The sequence below is a fragment of the Haliotis rufescens genome, unplaced genomic scaffold (assembly GCF_023055435.1).
Source record: "Haliotis rufescens isolate VD_foot unplaced genomic scaffold, xgHalRufe1.0.p SCAF_24, whole genome shotgun sequence".
NCBI classification, from domain to species: domain Eukaryota; kingdom Metazoa; phylum Mollusca; class Gastropoda; order Lepetellida; family Haliotidae; genus Haliotis; species Haliotis rufescens.
This window is the reverse complement of record NW_025963935.1, coordinates 4,368,088-4,390,373: the sequence shown is the minus strand read 5'-3', so window position 1 is coordinate 4,390,373 and position 22,286 is coordinate 4,368,088. Positions and strand designations below refer to the sequence as shown.

The 22,286-nt window shown below is 42.3% G+C and overlaps 1 protein-coding gene across 1 annotated transcript in view; it reads right to left on the bottom strand.

The window, feature by feature from the left end:
• Nucleotides 1–21,666, bottom strand: part of LOC124122673 (sex peptide receptor-like) — a 136,460-nt gene extending 114,794 nt beyond the window's left edge. Inside the window, exon 1 of the mRNA XM_046485780.2 lies at nucleotides 21,506–21,666. The gene's annotated coding sequence lies outside the window, so the exon portion shown is untranslated. The remainder of the gene's footprint in view (nucleotides 1–21,505) is intronic.
• Nucleotides 21,667–22,286: the final 620 nt, after the last annotated feature.

The following is a 22,286-nucleotide window of genomic DNA, read 5'->3' as shown; positions in this document are numbered from 1 at the left end:
ACTTACGATCCTAAGTTTCTGGCGAGACCAGGGGACGCAACTCTGCACAGCGAATTGTGGCGCCTTTGACGGCTGGGCCAATCGCACCCGTGAACAAGATGTTTAGTTGTCGAAAACACCGTAATTCGCTTTGCATAGTCGGGTTACACAACTTACAGGATCTGCTTACCGTGGCTTCAAATCCCAAATTTACCCTGATTATGATGCGTGAATTGTTTTAATGAGTGTGAGTGAGTGGGTTGGGTTGAACGCCGCTTTTAACAGTATTCCAGTTATATCATGGCGTGACAGATTAATGTGGGATTAAAGCCCGAAGTGATGCAGGTCTCAGACGTTTACCACTTATAGTATAGTGCTGACATACCTAGAAACAAAATCTGTGTGAAACTGGGATTCAATTATATGCCCATAGGATACTGGCACGCTTAAGGGACGTAACTCTGCACAGAGAATTGCTGTTTGTTTGGACCGTAACCGTTCTTTTGTGTTTCAACAAGACGTTCAACCAATAAAATTTGCATTTCGTGTCAGCTCCTTGCCTTTCCTGCCACATTAAGCTGCCACGCCGTGGTATAACTGGAATACTGTTAAAAGCGGCGTTAAACCCAACTCACTCACTAACTCTAAGACCTGGGGGCACGGGTGGCCCAGTCGGGTAAGGCGCCGCGATTCTCTGTGCAGAGTTGCGTCCCTTGGGCACGCCAGAAACCTATGATTGTGGGTTCGAATCCCGGTTCGCCCCGATTATGTTGCTAGGTTTGTCAGCACCATACCCGTGCTCGTGGGTTTCACCGAAGTGGTAAACGTCTGAGACCCGCATCACTTCGGGCTTTCCTGCCACATTAAGCTGACACGCCGTGATAAACATGGAATACTGTTAAAAGCGGCGTTAAACCTAGTAACACACTCATACCTATCGGCTGAGAAAGGTTGATCAGAAAATCATTACGATGTGTTTACAAGATGTTATACGGTATTCGGTTGAGCGTAAACTCTGTACACTGCACGTTATCAATGCTTGCTTACAGACGTAAGTAGAGACACGAATCCGACCCACAGCTCCACACAGTGTTAGAAGATTACAGATGTTGGTAATTGCTTAAGATAAACGTGATCAGCGCAGCGAGAGAGTTGTATTAACTTCATTATGGAATGTCAACACTGGCACGTGATTCACGTGCTTGTACATTTCACGTCTTTGTTGGTGATTGATGGACGTGACGTGATGCATGACCACCCCGGGAGCAGATTATAGATTGAGAGATTTTGTCGTTCTGACAACAACAAAATGTGGTTAGACCAATGTTGTTGTTATGAACAGTCTACGCCGTCTACAGCTGAAGACCAGACATAACTGGTTGGGTTAACGCCGCTTCATAACGAGGCGTGTCAGTTTTCTGTCGGACGAAAACCCGAAGTGATGCAGGTTTAATTTTTTTTACTGCTTTAGTGAGACCCATGATCACGGGTATGGTGCTGACAAACCTGGAAACATAATCGAGGCGAACTGGGATTCGAACCCACTATCACAGGTTTATGACGTTCCCCGACCGTGAAGATCCGGGTTAGAACAGGTCTTCAGCAATCCATACTTGCCGTAAGAGCCGACTGACGGGATCGCGTGGTCAGGCTCGCTGTCTTGGTTGATGCATGTCATCATATACCAATTGCGTGGAACGATGATCATGATATCAATGACTGGATTGTCTGGTTCAGAATCGATTATTTACAGACTGCCGTCATGTAGCTGGAATATTGCTGAGTGCGACATCAAACAACAAACAAACAATATGACGTTCCCAAGGGACACAACTCAGCACAACTAATTGTGGCGCAGTTTTCGACTGGAGGAGGCGAAGTTTTAGATTAGACTCATACTTTACATCAACACAGATATCCTAATTCTTGTTAAGTTATGAAGTATTAAAACCCGGTCATAAATAGCTTAGAAGACACAAGTACACATTAAAATATCTAAAAATATATTATTTGAAAAAGAAATTCTCACCCAAGAAAGGGCCCAGTCGTTTAAGGCGACCACTACAATGTATTAAGGTATCAGTTGGCTACGTTCTGTTAAAGGTTTCAGTTGGGAAGAATTAGTCCTGCACCATGACCGTGGAATATATTAATTTTATGAGAAAAAAAACCGCATACAAAAGCAAGTCTAGCCAGCTCAAGCTAGCTCTATTCTGAAATCAGCACAGGGAATTTTTATTATATTTTTAGAGTCAAGAAGGATATTGTGTCATATAAGATTTCAGAGACTAAATGTTAGTCTAGGGTAGAATGTGTGATGGTGTCACGTGGCTGAATCTGTATGTGCCTGGTAGGTAAATCTCGACAGATTTGTGGGGGCACTTAAGTAGGTTGTCTGCCAGTGTTCGCACAGTCTACGTCCAAAGACAATACTGTATCGTGAACGCGGAGGAGTTCGCACAGACTACGTCTAAAGACAATACTGTATCGTGAACGCGGAGGAGTTCGCACAGACTACGTCTAAAGACAATACTGTATCGTGAACGCGGAGGAGTTCGCACAGACTACGTCTAAAGACAATACTGTATCGTGAACGCGGTGGAGTTCGCACAGTCTACGTCTAAAGACAATACTGTATCGTGAACGCGGAGGAGTTCGCACAGACTACGTCTAAAGACAATACTGTATCGTGAACGCGGAGGAGTTCGCACAGACTACGTCTAAAGACAATACTGTATCGTGAACGCGGAGGAGTTCGCACAGACTACGTCTAAAGACAATACTGTATCGTGAACGCGGCGGAGACCTGCCCTTTAACGACGATAAAAAGGGCAAGCCGCGTTACACATATTAATTTCACACCACACGTACACTTGTACCAACAGTGAACTTCTAGCCACTATGTGTATAAATTCTATTATCAGCGCTGATATTTGCAAAAATTCATAACCAGTTCAATTAAGAAGGCATATATATACTGTTTCATGATGATATCAATAAGAAATGTAATACTGAATTCGCTGGAAGTAATCTATTTTTTCAATCAAATATTCTCCGATTTCGTTTGCCCGAGAGCTCGCAACGTATCCAGTGCCTTCAAATCAAGCCAAACTGATACGGAATTGCATAGTGTACAAACACACATTTGTGTGCTTATGTGTGTGCTTGTGCTTGTGTGTGTGTGTGTTATTGTTGTTGTTGTTGTGCTTATGTGTGTGTGTTTGTACTTGTGTGTGTTTTTGTGTATATATGTGTGTTTTGTGCTTTTGTGTCTTTGTTTGCGTGTATGTGTGTGTGTTTTTGTGTTTGTGTGTGTTTTTGTATGTGTGTTTGTTTGTGTGTGTTTCTGTGATTGTGTGTGTGTTTGTGCATGCCCGTTTGTGTGTCTGCTTGTGTTTGCGCGCGTGTGTTTTTGTGTTTGTATGTGTATTTGTGTTCGTGTGTGTGTGTGTGTGTGTGTGTGTGTGTGTGTGTGTGTGTACATGCATACTTGCATAAGTGTACACGCATGTGTGCGTGTATTTGTAGATGCACATATGCACATCACAGTCTAAGGCGGTAATTGCTTTCATTGAATTTAGCTTGTTAAATCAACCCAGAGCCTCGTTCAATAAGTCGATCTTAGCAACACGAAGACGTCAAGTCGATATCCTAGTATTTAACTTCACTCGCCACCCTAACATCGACTAGTTGACTGTCCGGAAACTACCCCCAATCACAGCCGCATTAAACATAGACTTGATGTCGATCTTTCTGTGCTTAACCTTTAATATGACAATAACATATTGCAACACATACAGGCGATTGACCGAAATACTAAAATAGAAGTTCGCAATCTGCCCTCTCACACACGTAACACAATCACACATCAATGACAGAGGTTTGACATTATAGCTCCATCTTATCAATTTACAAAGTCCCAATTCTAATTTAAACAGCAGAAAATACGATGTGCTCGGAGCAGTTTCTATCGGACACAACATCAATTACCACAGCCATAGCCCTCATGTCCTTAATCAACCTCATACGACACAATGATCACTGTCCAAATCCCTCACCGCTGTATGTCAAACAGAAGACGTAATCGGCCGCCGTGTAGCGAATGCTCTTTTTGCCGTCCTTGCCAAAGAACAAATACCCCCTCAGTTCTAGGCAATTCAAACCATATGTGCATTAACTAATTCCCTTTATGGCAATTCTCAAACATACGCTCCAGAGAGCCACGGTCGAGTCTATTCGCCTCGTTGACGTCTGCAGTATTAGCTGATGGCGAAGAAACTCGCCTGATCTCTAGGGACGCCATATCTTTTACAGGAAGAGCAGTTCAAGGTATGTATGCATGGTATCAACGACAATTATCGACCGCCATTAGCTAACACAGAAAATTAGTCAAGTAGCCTCGCTACGGGAGATGTTTAACCATACCCCAGCCCGGAACCAGTATTACCATCAACTGAGGCCGTATCATGTCTTCCCGAGTGCGATTACAATGTACACAGAATGAATCAAGTTGAAAGAAATCGACATTTCCATCGACTGGTAATCTATTTCTATAGTGTAAAAGGAAAATTATGCAAGTGTCTTTATCAAGTGGTTGTGGTGATCGCCCTTTGACATTCAAAAATGACCACGTGGTCCTAAAAAACGTCCGTTTTACTCGACTTTCTAAGCGCTGGAGCTCGGTTTGAGTCGGGTACATAATCCCGATACCAAATGTTTCGTTCTCCTTCCTCGACTCAAAGAGGTTGGCTCGACTCGTTCCTCAATTGCGGCAGGACAGTTTTGTAGATAGCCTACATCATTCGAGTAGCAAGAGAACATGGTTCTGTTTGACACAGCGACCGTATGGCTACGGCTCTTGTAGAACTTTTCTAAAGTATAGAAGACGAGACAGTTGTAGTCCCACGAGCGCTTTGTGACACTGGGCAGCGTTTGTTGGTGTGTGAGTGAGGTTGGTTCAGCGATTCCTTTCACAGAAGCCACCAGGGTCACCAGACCCAGTGGACCGGCTCCATCGTCCCTTCCAGCCTCAAACACTGCACCATCAGTAACTTTCAGAAGCCGACTCCATCCAAACAATCAAACCAACAATCTGTAGAGACCAAGTTACTTCATCTCATCAGCCTGCCCTCTTCTCTCATCAACTAGAATCACACACTGTAACTACACACCTTGTCGTTACAGGCCTCGTCACAAAGAATCGTCTCCATCATAAACTTTGTCAGTTTTCACCCGCATCATCACTTTGTCAGACTTAATCGCTATTATGACTTTGTCGGTCTTCATCGCTATTATAACTTTGTCGGTCTCCATCGCTATCATCACTTTGTCAGTCTTCATCGCTATCATCACTTTGTCAGTCTTCATTTCTGTCATCTCTTGGGGGCACGGGTAGCCCAGTCGTCTAAAGCGCCGCGATGCGCTGTGCAGAGTTGCGTCCCTTGGGCACGCAAGAAACCTATTATTGTGGGTTCGAATCCCGGTTCGCCCCGATTATGTTTCTTGGTTTGTTAGCACCATACCCTTGCTCGTGGGTTTCACCGAACTGGTAAACGTCTAAGACCTGCATCACTTCGGGCTTTCCTCCCACATTAAGCTGACACGCCGCGATATAACTGGAATACTGTTAAAAACGGCGTTAAACCCAACTCACTCACTCACTCTATCATAACTTTGTCAGTCTTCATCGCTATCATCACTTCTTCAGGCTTCATTCCGATCATCAGAATCACGTGACCCATTCGCCCTTTGCTGCCTGTTTTATTTTAATCTTTTAAATATCCCCATGCAGTGTTTCCGTGTTATTTATACATGTACATTAATACGACACTCGGAAAGAACTACGACACTCCGAGAGAATTACAACACTCTGAGAGGATTACGACACTCCGAGAGGACTTCTACACTCCGAGAGTTACGATACTGTCAGATACCAATGACGCCTCTGCATGTACCACATCCCCGGAAACAGACGACCTTATACTAGCCTTACCTTCATTAGACTCTCGAGTTTACTCTACGGTTTACTCCCAAGGACAAACGATGTTCCAAGAACCTTACATAACTCTTAAGTACTAACGGGGTTACAAGAACCTTACATAACACTTAAGTACTAACGGGGTAACAAGAACCTTATGTAACTCCTAAGGACAAACGGTGTTCCAAACACCTTACCTAACCCCTAAGGACTAACAGTGTTCCAAGAACCTTACATAACACTTAAGGACTAACGGGGTTACAAGAACCTTACGTAACTCCTAAGGACAAACGATGTTTCAAGTCTAACGTAACTCCAAAGGACGAACAATGTTCCAAGAACCTAACATAATTCTTAAGGACTAAGGATGTTCCAAGAACCTTACATCATTCTTAAGGACTAACGGGGTAACATGAACCCTACGCAACTCCTAAGGACTAAGGATGTACCAAGAACCTTACAGAACTCCTAATGACGAACGATGTTTCAAGTCTTACTTAACTCCTAAGGACGGACGATGTTCCAAGAACCTTACATAACTCTTAAGGAATAACGGGGTTACAAGAAACTTACTTAACTCTTATGGACTTACGGTGTTCCGAGAACATTACGTAACTCCTAAGGACAAACGGTGTACCAAAAACCTTACACAACTCTTAAGGAATAACGATGTTCACAGAACATTACACAACTCCTTATCACAAGCGGTGTTCCAAGAATCTTACGTAACTCCTGAGGACTAGCGACGTTTCAAGTCTTAGTTAACTTCTAAGGACGAACGATGTTACAAGAGCCTTACGTAACTCCTACATATCGACATACGACGCTTCGGGAATCTCACGATAAACGCCAGACTTAAGAGGCTCCAGACGCCGACGTAACTCTCAGAAAAACACCATGCCATCGCTTGTGGAGAGCGTTCTGGAATGGATGTGGCTCTATGAACATCCTTTGTTCAGTTCCAAAGACGGCATCAAGTATGCTACGTGAGAAACTTGAAGAATATGATCAAAATCATGTCACGCGATGCCACGATAAACCTGGCGCCCCCAGTTCTGATTTAAGAGTCACAATGGCTAATACTGTCTCTCTGCGACACCGTGGCCAGAACTCGATACGTGGGACGCAATTCCTAAAATGTTCGTTTGGTTGGGACAAAAATAAAAACAACATATTGTTAATTTATGCTTGAAATAAAGGGATATGACGTGGACAAATGACAAGAAAAGAGTTTAACTGAAAAGAACACCTTTTCTTTCGGGTGTGAAATTACATTGACAGCTGTATGAAACCGTTCAAAAAGGGCATCTCTCTCTCTCTCTCTCTCTCTCTCTCTCTCTCTCTCTCTCTCTCTCTCTCTCTCTCCGACCTCTTACTCTCTCTGTGCCTCTCTCCTCATTCTCCCTCCCTCTCTCATACATTACGTCCACGTGTATAACTAGAATAATTCAGTAAAAACCTATACTTTATTACACTACAGACAGGAGTACAGTAAAATGTATTTCTTAAATATATACATAATTATACATTCATACACATGTATCACAAACGACGCCAGCGCTAACCCCATATAGTATATATTTATATGCAATTTAAACGTACAGTGTCACCACGATGTGTAACTGTATAAATATTTTATCGTTCGAACGACAGCCATGCACCAGTCTCTAGGACATTAGCGCCACAGCTGGCGGTGCAATAAACAACGACAAACATGCTTGATATAAGACATTCACCACAAATCACCACGAACGATCCTGTACACACAAACAAACCGATCATTTGTTACTAATAATCTCGATCGTAAATCGAAATATCGTGAAGGGCGACTGTGCTTGTCGAAAGAGGCGACTAACGGTATCGGGTGGTCAGGCTTGTGGTTGATGCATGTCATCGTATCTCAATTCCGTAGATGTGTTAATTACTGCTCTCACAAAGACCGAGTTCGAGGTCGTGAACCGCCATCTTCTTTGGTTGATACACGCATTAACCAAATATGTTGTGTTTATTTAATATCTACACCCCCGTTTAAAATGGGCTCGTCTAAAACATTAATATGCTGGCACGTGCACCATTTGGCAACACACGCTGTTCACACGTTGTATGTATGTATGTATGTATGTATGTATGTATGTATGTATGTATGTATGTATGTATGTATGTGTGTATGTGTGCGTGCGTGCGTGCGTGCGTGCGTGCGTGCATGTACCGGTGCTACAGTCGGTGTCTGATGAATACAGCCTTGTATCTGAGGCCTGTATGCCACACTTGCAATATGTGCTTGCAGGTTCGATTCACGTCATGGAATTTTCATGCGAAAAAATGTTTGATTTTTATCCAGTTAACAATCAACCTTTCAAAGGTATAACCTCAAAACAGGTGTTATTTGGAAAGGAAGACATCTTGATGTATATTCAAAGTCGCTTTCGGCTTTCAAGTTGATTGACTCAAAGTACTCGTGCAAAGGAGGAAAACACATAAAGTACAATGGGGTGACGTCACCGGAGGTTTATAACGGTAAAACAGGACATGCGTAACCTTTTCACGAACATCTGGTGCTGCCACTTCTTTCCATATATAACATCAATCACTATGGTGCCTTGTACACCCAATGGAATCTGTTTCGACAGATACACGGGACAGATTATTCAATGGCGTTAGCTATAACTCTTTGTCACTGGGGCAAGACTGCATTCAACAGACACCGAGTCTATAACGTCACTGTGACGTGACTGCATTCAGCAGACACCGACTGTAACACGTCACTGTAACGTGTCTGCATTCAGCAGACACCGACTGTAACACGTCACTGTGACATGACTGTATTCAACAGACACCGACTGTAACACGTCACTGTAACGTGTCTGCATTCAACAGAAACCGCGACAATAACGTCACTGTAACGTGACTGCATTCATCAGACACCGACTGTAACACGGCACTGTGACGTGACTTCATTCAACAGACACCGACTGTAACACATCACTGTAACGTGACTGCATTCTTCAGACACCGACTGTAACGCGTCACTGTAACGTGACTGCATTCATCAGACACCGACTGTAACACGTTACTGTTACGTGACTGCATTCAACAGAAACCGACTGAAACACATCACTGTAACGTTTACTGCATTCATCAGACACCGACTGTAACACGTTACTGTTACGTGACTGCATTCAACAGACACCGACTGTAACACGGCACTGTGACGTGACTTCATTCAACAGACACCGACTGTAACACGTCACTGTGACGTGACTGCATTTAACAGAAACCGAGTCTATTACGTCACTGTAACGTGACTGCATTCAGCAGACACCGACTGTAACACGTCACGGTGACATGACTGTATTCAACAGACACCGACTGTAACACGTCACTGTAACGTGACTGCATTCAACAGACACCGACTGTAACACGTCACTGTGACATGACTGTATTCAACAGACACCGACTGTAACACGTCACTGTAACGTGTCTGCATTCAACAGAAACCGCGACAGTAACGTCACTGTAACGTGACTGCATTCATCAGACACCGACTGTAACACGGCACTGTGACGTGACTTCATTCAACAGACACCGACTGTAACACATCACTGTAACGTGACTGCATTCATCAGACACCGACTGTAACACGTCACTGTAACGTGACTGCATTCATCAGACACCGACTGTAACACGTTACTGTTACGTGACTGCATTCAACAGACACCGACTGAAACACATCACTGTAACGTTTAATGCATTCATCAGACACCGACTGTAACACGTTACTGTTACGTGACTGCATTCAACAGACACCGACTGTAACAGGTCACTGTAAGGTGACTGCGTTCAACAGACACCGACTGTAACACGTCACTGTAATGTGACTGCATCCAACAGACACCGACTGTAACACGTCACTGTAACGTGACTGCATTCAACAGACACCGACTGTAACACGTCACTGTGACATGACTGTATTTAACAGACACCGACTGTAACACGTCACTGTGACGTGACTGCATTCAACAGACACCGACTGTAACACGTCACTGTGACGTGACTGCATTCCACAGACACCGACTGTAACACGTTACTGTGACGTGACGGCATTCAACAGACACCGACTGTAACACGTCACTGTAACGTGTCTGCATTCAACAAACACCGACTGTAACACGTCACTGTGACGTGACTGCATTGAATGGGTATATACCCTATCACGGTGTAACAAGACGGCATTAAACACAAACTGACTTAGGCTACAGTTTCTAATGTTTAAGATGCTCTAGGAATGTTCTTTAGTCGACCATATTGTAATTTTCAGAACCAGATAACTCAAAACATACTATACTTCTCGGCTGAATTCATCATATGTTTCATTCTCAAGTGGAAAAGTCTCAAGTTAGCGATACTATTTACAACAAGGAATTGCACTGGCGCTTAAACAAAGTACTGACGCAGCACGCAGAGATTGATTTTACATGGTTCTAATTTTAAAAGTAGAGTTTGATTTAAAAAAGTCGCGCAATACACAACTGTGGATGGGTATTTTCTGCGTCTTATCTTGATACAATTAATGTGCTTTTTCGGCTCAAATTTACAGCAGGGGTTATGCGGTTGCATATTCTTTTCTATATCAGTCTTCATTGAGCCATAGTGTGTCCACACAACATTTCCTAGCCCCAGATTCTTTTCTAAAACCTGTTGCAGGAATGAGAGACAGTTACATACACATAATGAAATTTAACAGTTTCCTTTTAGTTTTCAATTACATAAAATAAACTACGTATACTTTCTTCATCCTCTCAGTACATTTAGCGAATTATACTACAATTCACATTTTGGCGACAAACTGCCATGATAAAATGTGAGTCAGTGAAATGTACAACCCTTTGAATTGAAAAGGAAATATGGAGTGTGGCTTCCACCCCCCCCCCCCCCCCCCCCCCCCCCCCCCCCCCCCCACACACACACACACACACACACACACACACACACAATGCAGTATGAAGCCAGATGAGTCTGCAATCACATGAATTTAATGTCACTATCATTAGCATTATCAGTAAGTGGTAATTATCTATTAATAAATGTTTCCTGTGCCGATATGTATAATTTCAGTAACATATCCCTGCTTTATCAAGCACGACATGGGACCTAATGACTAGGTCCGTGACGAAACAATGTCATTACAGAAATAAATCACAAAATGACTGTGTGCGTGTGTTAAAATGGAATGGCGTCTTATTCCTAATGCCTCTGTGATGACGCCTCTAATGAGGTAGTACATATGTTTTGCATTATAACTCAGGTATTAATCATTGAACACCGTGCGACACATACGCCTGTATTACTCCCGACTAATAACACTGCCTCTTCAATAGCATGTCATTACCGCGTCCAAGCATGCCCTCGGCTTGGGTAATAACGCATTATAATGCTCCTTGCAGTGTTAATGACTTAATTTCTGTCCCCGTCGGCGACATCATGATATGTCTATTTATAATGATATGAATGCATATTGAGATTGATATATCTCGTTTCTAATAACTATTTACGTCTCTACATAGCCGGGATAATTATGAAGATATCTTACAACGTACAACCAGGCTATTCTAGGCAATATGGATATCGAAGCGAAAATATTCTACACGCGTATTGGTCGATCGCTGAACGCAGTGGGAATTAAGTTATGTTTTTATAAATCGTTTTCTCATTGAACATTGGGTTTATCTTTTGCCATTAAGAGATAACCCTTTTGTCCACTTATAGCAAATGTTATTTACAAAGCAATTTGAATAATATGAAATTGTAAATCACATCTCGTTGAGATGCTTGCCGGTTACTGGTTTCTACTTGATTGGAATCCGCTCGCGATAGAACTCTCAGTCGAGGAGAATTTTAAATTAGAAACTAACAATTTTATGAGAGATTGACGACAGCAACTAGCGGTTTAGGCCGCGACAAAGCTCTTCCGATCTTGTCCTATTTAAGTACATGTTTGTAGGCGAAACGCACAGAACATCAGTAGAAAGAACTAATTATAGCAGACACTCTAGAACTGTACGATTTGAAAATTGATTTAAATCATTGACATTGTACTGAAAAAGAGTAATTAAAGTACTTTGTTATTAACAGTTGATATTTTCAATGTGAATTTTAACATATGTATCGTATTATGTTTGTTGTTTCTTTGTTGTTTAACGCCGCACTTAGCAATATTCGCTATATGACGGCGGTTTGTAAATAATCGAGCCTGGACCAGACAATCCAGTGACTGACAACATGTCCATCGATCGACGCAATTCGGATCGATGACATGCATCAACCAAGACAGCGAGCCTGACCACCCGATCCCGTTAGTCGCCTCTTACGACAAGCATAGTCACCTTTTACGGCAAGCATGGGTTGCTGAAGACCTATTCTACCCCGGATCTTCACGGGTCATGTATCGTATTAAACATGTCAATTAATTTTTAAACAAGTTAGTTTTTCAGTTAGCAACTCTTTTTCAGTGACACATATGTTTTGTCAAAGGCTTTTGCCATCCCCAAACAAGAACATATTATTGAATTGGTAAAAAAAATTGATTTGATGAAAATGAGACCATAACAATAAATATGATTAATATATTCGGATATTTTCTTGGTCATGTCTCTTTCTCTTCTGAATAGCTTCTTGTCAAGATCAGCATAATTGAAACTATTTACGATTCATATTACTATTCAGTATTGTGTTCTTTGGGAGGCTGTGCCCGATCTCAGATGAATATAACCATTGTCGATGGCACTGAAAGGAATGGGGATTGCGCTTCCGTACATCAGATATTTTAAAGTGAATCGACGGAAATATCTATCGACTGCTAGTTGCTGTACAACTCTACGATCAATACTGGATGTAGATTTATAAGCATCCCGTTAACTGGTCGTGTCATTCATCCGAAGTTCGTGCTTTCACCTCGGCAGTGGTTTGTCATAGGTTGATCAAACATTTCGCAGACTGTGGACAAGTGAATCGATCGTGTTGGTTCGACGCGAGTCTGACAAAATAAATATCACATTCTCATTTGTCTTGCATTATCACATTAATGAGCCGACCTCTTGTTAAAACAACGCCTAGCTTTTTCAAACATAAAGCTGTGTAGGAGGTAATTGTGTTTTGGGGAAAATTCATGTCTTGTCGTTAGAATACGAGAAAATGGAGACATCAAATTGATGGCGTTGTTTCCTAAAACTCAGTTTCGTACTGGGTGATGTTAGGTATGGGTAGAGACATTAATTATTTAATGAAATTTGTTCATAGACATCCGGTGCTTTATATGTATCCCTGGTCGTGAGCTGCAAAAGGGACAGGTGATATGATTTCGGACTCGAATAACATTGTAACAACTAACGGAATAGTTTAGTAGGAATTTTACATAACTGTATGTGTTACCCTTGCACGTCGTGCACTTTTGCCAACAGCGTTAAGTGGTAAAATAGGAGAAATATTGTACACTTGTGACTAAAACAGCTTTGTTTTCAGTATCAACATCACCACAGTTTCATCATCATCATCATCATCATCATCATCATCATCATCATCATCAACAACATGATCAACGGCAACGTCATCGTCATCACCATCATAACCATTATAACCATCATCATCATCATTAACACGATCAACATCAACGGCAACGTCATCGTCATCACTACCACCATCATAACCATCATCATACTCGTCGTCGTCGTCATCATAACCATCATCATCGTCAACATCATCATCATCATCAACATCAACGTATCGTCACCACCACCGCCACCACCACTATCATCATCGTCGTCGTCGTCGTCACCATCATCATCGTCGTCGTCACCATCATCACCCATCATCATCGTCATTGTTAGCATCAACATCGACATCCTCAGCAACACCTATCACGTAGCAGGTTAAACAATTTTCCCGGAAAAGTTATGTTCGGGTATTAATTTGCCTAAATGTTTGAAGAAGGATATTAGTATAGAAACCGTCATATATAACGCTGCACTCCTCGTGTTTGTCGATATGCTGTGGCCATCTTCAATCACTTAAGTCCGATGAATGGTTACAGATCAAAAACACGGGCTGCATGTAAGACCCTACTGACGAAATGTGATGATAAATACAAGATGAAGCTCCAAGCCATTACAAAGTCGTAAAGCACTAACACAAGAAATGTGTCCAATCGCAGTAAACACAGACCAAAGGTAACAATGTACCTAAACATTAAGCGAAAACGTAGAAATAAGAATGTCAAAAAGAACGAATTAACCCCCGAAAGAATAATTTCACTCCTACCTGTATCCGCGATGAAATCTGGCATCAGATATGGGAAGATCTAAGCTGGGCTAGACCTTATGGTAAGGCACCGTCATGCTATTGGTTGTCAATAGTTACCAGAACTCTTCACATGCTGGGTTTTTCACGAGAGCTCTTCTGAGTGTGTCGGCGTAGCGTTCGCGAATAATCCACGCGATTAATACTTCCAGATTTGTCCAACGAAGCCGACTTTTTTAACTAGCGACATGAGATATATGTTTTCTAATCATTTCTCTTTCTCAACAGCGAGACAAGGCAATTCACATACTCAGCTCGTAAAGGCCTTATTCTCAATCCGTCACTAAATGAAGTTCAGATTTTGTAATATCCGCTCTCTCAAACTGGCACAGCGTATCGCTAATAGCTGCTATATCCCGCTTGTGTCTTTCTTTCTCTCGATCGATGTTCAAATTTGAGAAAGAAAAATGATTAAGAATTAAGGTTTAGCTATTAAATGAAAATAGTTATTCCGGAGTTTCCAACGCTGTTATAAAATGCTTCTTCGAGTAATACAAATGATTAATTTATCTTTCTTTTAACTGAGATAAAAAGTGCAATCTTCACCAAAAACGAACCGGGATCAGTAGTGATTGACACTTTAATTTGTTTATTTGAAGGTTATTACGGAGGCTATTTCTGTAATGAAATGCATTAAAGATCATGCTATCAGGAGCTCTAAAAAATGTATGCAGGTTAAAAGGATTCTTGATGTCAGGGGAGGGGTTAGCTCATCATGTGATTTGTTAACGTCAAAGCTAGTTGTTAACGAATGGTGGAATACATGATACAGAAAGGTTACTTCCAGGATTAGGTGTGTTTTCACGACTCGTTCCTATTCTTTGTCGGAGTTAATGGATGGGAAATAGAAAATAGATGGTCTCTTAAATCACCTAACAGCGGCATGATGCGTTTGTCCAAAATTTATCTGACAGAAATCACAAAACTCATTCAAAACAGCTAATCAGCCAACTGAGGTCATTTTTGGAACAGGAGGATTACGTGAATGAATGTTGTTTAACGCCCTATAATATTCAAGCTACATCGCGCGGCCTGTAAATAATCGAGTCTGAACTAAACAAATCTGTGATTTATAGTACGACCACCCACCTTGCTGACTACGCTAGTCCCCAAGTCACCGAGCCTGACCACCCGATCCATTTACGACGACAACAGTGCCATCCAATCCTCAGTATATCTATTTTACAAAAGCGTTCGCTTCGCTGTGTGGGTAATGCTTGATATCTAATATAATATTGCTGAAAGCGGCGAAATACAAAACTCACTCATTGTTTTGGGGGCCTATTTCTGGTGTCCCTCGCCGTGGTATTGCTGGAATATTGCTAAAAGCGGCGTAAAACCATACTCACTCAGCGTAAGGCCGTAGTCTGCAATCACCTAGTCATATCACCCTAAGCTGGCTCATGCTAAAAGACGTCTCCGTGGTCTAGTGGTAGAGCGTCTGCCCGGAGAGCGGAAGGTCCGGGGTTCGATCCCCGACCGCGTCATCCCAAAAGACGTTAAAAGATGGTACTTTTTGTTGCCGAGCCTGGCTCTCTGCATTAAGGTGTGAAATTGGGTTTAACGTCGCGTCCAAGATTATTGCACTTATATAGCGACGTGCATGCACATGTATGTGTGTGTGTGGCTGCTTGTACTAGTCCGGACTGATGCCGATTTATAGTGCTAGCTCACTGAGATACCATGCCGCAGTTTAACATGAATACCCCACTCAGACACAGTATACTGACTCCGAGCCGACCAGTCCTTGTTTGAGCCCCTTAATGCCGAGCGCCAGACAGGGTAACAACAAGTACAATCTTTTAACGTCTTTTTGTATGACGCGGCCCGGGATCGAACCCTGGACCTTCCGCTCTCCGGGCGGACGCTCTACCACAAGACCACGGAGGCGGTCTCTGCATTAAGAGGTTAAAACAAGGACTGGTCGACTCGGAGTCAGTATACTGTGTCTGAGTGGGGTATCCATGTTAAACTGCGGCGTGGTATCTCAGTCGGCTGACACTATAAATCGGCATCTGTCTGGAATAGTACAAAAAAACGGGGGGGATAGTTTTCTTTTGTTGTGGAGACCGAGCACACAATCTCCCCCAAATAGCCATGATCCCTATCTTTTTTGCTCAGAATATGAGGAGGCAAGGGTGGTCGCGATTCGCTGTGCAGAGTTGCTTCCCTTGGGCACGCCAGAAACCTATGATCGTGGGTTCGAATCCCGGTTCGCTACGATTATGTTTCTAGGTTTGTCAGCACCATAAACGTGCTCGTGGGTTTCAAACAATACAAAGAGAGGGAGCCAGTATCCAAGTTAGTATTTCAAAATGCTTACTGAACATGGGTGACAAAAACAAGAACCCACTTTACCAAAAATATTAGCACCATCGGTGTTGCGGCCATGAAATCAGTTGTATCCTTTAACGGTAGTTATTATGATCGCCTAATGAAAGTTACAATTATTATAAACATTATGGTACAATATTTGTTCCAAATAAATGCGCTTTCTTAATATATTTCATTTTTTCAATGTATGAGTTTTATTCTTTTCTTCACATGGGGGTGACGATTTTACAATTTGGCACATACATGTATTTTAAGCTCGACGATAACACGTATCCTTGCAACATACGAGGAACTTAATATATGTATGTCTATAGATACCTGTGAAATACAAATCGTATTTAAATATCATTAAAAAAAAATATATATCTATGTTTCTTATTTGTTTGATCAAGGTTACAACATTCAAGGCATCAGTAAATCTTTCAAAAGTTTCATGGTAGACGTGGAGGACATTTCCAAATTTGACGCATAAGTGACAAAAAGTATGTCCGATTAAATTCCTTATTTTGACTTGTACCATATGTTTCTGTGTGGTTGCTTTTTACGTGAACAATTGACTTTCCTTTGCATGTATTTGTGATGGGAGCCACCTGTGAGACATCATACTCTCACCTTTTAGCGAACTGAATGATTGTCATTCTTAAACACTCATGATAAAGTTAGAATCGAGGTTTCTTATGATTGTGGAAAAGGATATTGTGGTGTTTATTTATTTTATATTATTTTATTTAGCACACATTACCTTAATTTCAACCCCTTTCTGCAGCTAAGTAGGGTACCCTGTACGTTTCTTTGTTTCATATTACTCCGCTTTTCACTGTTTTAGTTTTAATTTGAAAATATTGATACATTATATGTTCATATATACAGTTTCATTTTTATGCAATTTTTGGACAAAATGTAAGTAAATCTTCTTACAACATCAGTTTTACATCTTATTAACGTGGATGACTGCGAAGTATGAATAAAATATGTGACCACAGCCTTCACCTACAACATGGTCCTGAAACTTGAAGCAAGATACAGGATGCCATGATGAGAATTGTAAAAATATATTGGGTTGAGTTTACATTGAATGTTGTAACCTTGATCAAACAACTTCTGAGCAAGAATCGTATGACGCTCTTTGAAATCTTGTTGAAAAGAGCATGCATCGAATGTATCTCAAAAGTTGTGAAATGTAAACACCAAAGGCTGGAGCCTTCACCTACAACATAGTTCTGAAACTTGAAGCACAATACAGGATGTATACAGGATGTCTTGGTAACAATGATAAATATAACGATTCAAGTTGAGTTTGCTTTGTACTCCAGGTGGAAATATTTTACTAATCACTGCTGTTGCTGGAAGCATCATCGTTGTCATCGTCATCGTCGTCGCCATTGCCACCTCGGTGTTACTCGTACGGAAATACAAGCAGGGTAAGTGTTGTTCTTTCATAGTGTCCAATGTACCATATGGTCCCGTGTTTATTTAGGTGAACAATTTACTTGCCTTTGCATGTGTTTGTAACGGGTGCCACCGGTGTGGCAGGATACGCTCACCTTTTCGCGAATATTTGATAGTGATTCATGATATAGCCGGAATCGTACAACCGACTCTGCTTTATGCAGAGATTAAGTTGGACATGGAAAGGGTTTATTTATGAAAAGTCGGAATCGTACAACCGACTCTGCTTTATGCAGAGATTAAGTTGGACATGGAAAGGGTTTATTTATGAAAACAAAAACTTCAAATTATTCATGTTGTAAAAAATCAACAAGATTTTAAGGTCAAGTTTGCGATGCCATACAATGCAATAAAATGTAACAAAATGAACATCACTATAAGTCGAACTACGTAGAACCTCAAAACCCTTGATCTTGATCTTGATAACAACCACGCACACAACAAGGTACCTGTAAAAATGAGAGAGGCGGCTAAGGCTCCTTACTCGGTCATCATTCAGCAGGGCGATGATGAGGAGCACTTACTTCCGCCATCGATCGACGTGATTGGGTTTTTAGACAACGTGAGCTACGTCTCGCTCTATAGCCCCTGGCCGTCAGCACCTACTACATATAGCAAAGGTTGTTCGTACTGTTCCGCCCCACGAACGCCATGCTACACAACGACGTCGGCAAACACCTTCTGCCAAAATCGTCGACCCACGGCCACAAATCAAGCCTCAAATGCTCCTCCGCTCAGTAAGTTAAAGAGCCTATACAAAATGAGCATCACCTCGCTAGACTCTTCAAATACGTTTGCAGCGGGATTGATGCGATCAAAGATACCAATAATTCCATTTCCAACAATTGTCAAAAGAATGTTGATTTTAAGCAAATTTGTCAGGCTCGTGTTCAGGAAACGGAAATGTTAGTTCGATTGACTCTCATCGAAATCAGGACATAAAAAATTAATCAAAGAGGTTGCGTAAAATACGTTTCCTATTCATCAGTGCTGCCATTCCTATTTAAACACTTACTTCAAGTTTGAGATTCATATAAAAGTACTTGCATCTCTTTGTATTTTTATCCCACAGTACCCACCCTTGACACAGCTTCAACACCTTCAAAGGCAAGAGAACCTCCACCTCCAGTTTAGCATCAACAGAGTGGTTACAGAGGGGAAATATATAACTCGGGATGTAGGTACCACTAAGAGCCTGTCTGGACAAGCGTCGTCGCATTCTGATGACATTGTTGCCGTGATAACCAACGTAAAGTACCCTTTCCGTCCCCATGCGAACCCCAGATCCCGGCAGTTACAATGTACATAGTTGCATAACTGCAGTTGGAAACGATGCAAACGCCCCATAGAGCCGTCGACATAAACATGCTAAAGAACTGCCAACATAAACGAATAAAGAACCGCCTACAAAAAACACTATAGAGCCGTCTACATAAACGCGCTTTAGGCCCGCCTACATAAACGCGCCTTAGAACCGCCTACATAAACACGCCATATAGCTCCCTACATAAACACGCCATAGAGCCGCCTACATAAACGCGCCATAGAGCCGCCTACATAAACGCGTCATAGAGCCGCCTACATAAACACGCAATAGAGCCGCCGACATAAACACCCCATAGAGCCGCCGACATAAACGCGCCATTGAGCCGCCTACATAAACACCCCATAGAGCCGCCTACATAAACGCGCCATAGAGCCGCCTACATAAACGCATCATACAGCCGCCTACATAAACGCGCCATAGAGCCGCCTACATAAACGCATCATACAGCCGCCTACATAAACGCGTTATAGAGCCGCCTACATAAACACGCCAAAGAACCGCCTACATAAACCCGCCATAGAGCCGCCGACATAAACCCGCCATAGAGCCGCCTACATAAACGCGCTATAGAGCCGCCTACATAATCGCCCCATAGAGCCGCCTACATAAACCCGCCATAGAGCCGCCGACATAAACCCGCCATAGAGCCGCCGACATAAAGACGCCAAAGAACCGCCTACATAAACGCGCTATAGAGCCGCCGACATAAACGCGCCAAAGAACCGCCTACATAAACGCGCTATAGAGCCGCCGGCATAAACGCGCCAAAGAACCGCCGACATAAACGCGCCATACAGCCGCCTAGATAAACACCCCATAGAACCGCCGACATAAACGCGCCATAGAGCTGCCTACATAAACCCGCCATAGAGCCGCCGACATAAACACGCCAAAGAACCGCCTACATAAACGCGCTTTAGAGCCGCCTACATAAACGCGCCAAAGAACCGCCTACATAAACGCGCTATAGAGCCGCCTAGATAAACACCCCATAGTGCCGCCTACATAAACGCGCCATAGAGCTGCCTACATAAACACCCCATTGAGCCGCCTACATTAACGCGCTTTAGAGCCGCCTACATAAACTCGCCATTGAGCCGCCTACATAAACACCCCATAGAGCCGCCTACATAAACGCGCAATTGAGCTGCCTACATAAACACGACAGAGAGCCGCCTACATATACGCATCATACAGCTACCTACATAAACGCGCTATAGAGCCGCCTACATAAACGCGCTTTAGAGCCGCCTACATAAACGCGCCATTGAGCCGCCTACATAAACACCCCATAGAGCCGTCTACATAAACACGCCATAGAGCCGCCTAAATAAACGCCCTATAGAGCCGCCTACAAAAATAAATCCAGAACCGCCTGCATAAACGCGTCACAAAGCCGCCTACATAAACGCGTCATAGAGCCGCCTACAAAATTGGATCGAGAACCGCCTACGTAAACGCCCCTTTGATCCGCCTACATAAACGCGTTATAGAACGGACGACATAGACGCTTAATAGAGCCGCCTCCAAAGTCGCGTGACAATGGCAAATATGTTGTCGAACTATACGTAGTTCGACACAAACGGGTTAACGCAAATGATCAACAATGGTCATCGGTTGACAGGTTCGTATTGTCGAGGTTTCGTTGTACGGTAAAGCCATCAGGTTAGTAACAAACTCGTCCACAGTGTTATTTAAAAAAATTATACTCGTTTATAAAAACAACTCTTTATAAATTTAGAAACAGCACATCAGAAAACAAGTTTAGTATTTCACATAAGTGTGACATTTTTTTTATGGAAAACGGTATTTCCCAGCATGCATTGTAGGCAAATAAAAGCGAAATGCATGTGATATTCTCTCAGACATCCGAACGATCCGTTTTTTGTAAAAGCATCCCTCAGATTCAATCCTGTTGTCATAGTTATTTGAATATGATATAAGCGTCCACTATTCCACGTCAACAACTTGCTATTTGTCAAGACACTCACATACACCATCAATAATAATATGCCACGAAAACCCATTCCTTTCAAATAAAGAATAATAATAATGATAAGAATTCGAACTTCAAACAATGTACTTACGTAAATTATTTCATCGTGGATACCGTTAGGAAACACGTTCTTCCGACTCGCCTCTTCCCGTTTGATTGAAAGGGTCACAGGATACATACATCACATGAAAGCTAATTTACTGCACGTTCAACAACACCGTCTTTGAAACCAACGCGTCCTTAACACTGCACTCAAAGCTGAAACTCCAAACACTGTAAGACTCTTATATGCTCAATGACGCTTTGAAGCGAGTCCAAATTTTCCAACGTCATAAAGAGTCTTCTCCTCTCTTGTGAGCTGTTGTGGCGTCTCTTCGAACCCTTCAGTTCCCCGAGTTGTTGTTGTTTTTCTTGAATCGATTGTCCCGATCAATACATGCTTTGTCTCCTCACCTCATTTAGCCAAAGGTCAAAACGCATAGTTCGATATATATGTCAAACGCAACGAGACAATTTGATGCTGCCAACACTGCACTGGAATGGCTGGATCGACATTCATTTAGCATTGGGAAAATGGAGTAATATTTGGATAAAATCTACCTTGAGTTGTTTCCGCAAATGAGTCTTGCTTTTGATATTTACACATACTGCTATTATACGATAAAATCGTTTAACCGTTATCACGCACGCTCAGTTTCATAACGTGGGCGAAGACTCAGCTCGCTTGTGGAAAAATATAGAAATGTGTTTTTAACTATTTAACGGAGCTTGCGTAACATCGTCTTAAAATGCCTGCGAATGAAATGATTGACATTGAGAAGCTTTAATTGATATTGATCAATATTGATATTGATGTTATTTTACGGTTTAAC